The 1,581-nt window shown below is 32.4% G+C and overlaps 1 pseudogene; it reads left to right on the top strand.

Annotated features, from left to right (window-relative positions):
• The window catches only part of LOC107615373, a 21,980-nt pseudogene continuing 20,931 nt past the window's right edge, over positions 533 to 1,581 (top strand).

Genomic DNA, 1,581 nt, shown 5'->3' with positions numbered 1-1,581 from the left:
GTGATAATACAACGGGTACCTTCTTTCCATTGATGGAGACGGCGAAGCCATCAACTGCCGAAGACAACCGACGTCGTCAGAGGTGAGGCTATTTGTGTGCTTGGATCCGCCTGAACAGACTCGTTAACACTGAGTGGGGGTGGGAGAAGAAGTTAGCTCAGTGTGAAGGTTTCAGTCGTTGTCGGTGGTGGAGATAACAAGAGATGGTGCGATTGGGTCAGAGGGGGAGGGGAAGAAGAGGGTGCGATTGCGACGGACGGGAAAGGGGAGGAAAAGGTTGCGATTGCGACGGAGGGGAAAGGGGAGGGGAAGGGGAGGAAGAGAACCTGGGCTGGAGGAGGAACTTAGCGACAGTAATAGTTGTTAACCAAATGCTGATTGTCTACCTAATTCTAACCATTAAGTTAAATGTATTCATTTTAAAAATTCTAAAAGTACCCCTCTAACTTATACAAAATTATAGAAAAGACTCACCAAAACAATATATTTTTATTCTTACCTCCTTCGACTGATAGGTGCGCCAAACAACAAAATGGCATTTCAGTGCGCTATGTATAGCCGCTTACCGAATCCGTTCCCAAGTAACAAATACATAGTGATAAAGCATCACATTGAAGGTGCACCAAAAGAGTCAGATTTTGAGATAAAAACAGAGACTTTAAGTCTGTCAGTAGAGGAAGGAAACGATGATATAATAGTGAAGAATATGTATATATCTATTGACCCATATCAGATTAACCGCATGAAGAGATTTAACACTTCCCAAGATGCTATCAGCTATTCCACCCGCATAACTCCCGGCAAGGTACTTATTATTTTGTTATTTCTATTTTTATTTTCTTTTGGCAATCAATGGTATCTTTTATTCTTTTTAGGATTTGTTTATGGTAAAAAAAAAAATTCTTTTCATTCTTTAAGGTTTATGAATGAATATTTTAAAGGTGAATATTATTATAAAAATTTTATAATTATCTTTATATAAAAATATTTTTTTATTTATTTTTAGATGATGAATTGTATGATTAAATTTTAATATATTCTAAAAGTGTTGTCTTTGTTTAAAGTGTAGCTAAATAAATAATTTAATTTTTTAACAAAATATTTTTATAAAAAGATATTTTTTCCATTTTCATTTAAATAATTATCTATTTTAAATTTATGGCTATTTTTTGTACCGTATAAAAATTGTAATTATATCTACTTTAGCCCTAAAATTTTAGTAATAGCAAACCGATACCAATTTGACAAAGCAAATAAACCATCTTCTTTTGGTTTATAATAAACCATGATTTTGATTGAAATTGTATGAGGTGACATGTGATTTATTTATTAGACTTGAATAATGAGCTTTTGTTAATATAAGATAAGTGTTATATATTTTATTATAGAGGAGTGTTAGGGCCAACAATTTTTGGTATTTGTAATCATCAAATAATCATTAATGATGATTTTAATAGTGTAAGATTGGTGTGAGATTTCATCCAATGGCTCACTTTTTTTTGCTGGTTACATGCTGATCAGAATTTAAAAAAGTTGCTAGCCCCCTAAACTTTTTTTTTTATTATATATTATTAATTTTTT

This window comes from Arachis ipaensis, chromosome B09 (genome assembly GCF_000816755.2).
Source record: "Arachis ipaensis cultivar K30076 chromosome B09, Araip1.1, whole genome shotgun sequence".
NCBI lineage: Eukaryota > Viridiplantae > Streptophyta > Magnoliopsida > Fabales > Fabaceae > Arachis > Arachis ipaensis.
Note: the sequence above shows the minus strand (reverse complement) of the source record. Positions and strands in the feature narration are given on the sequence as shown.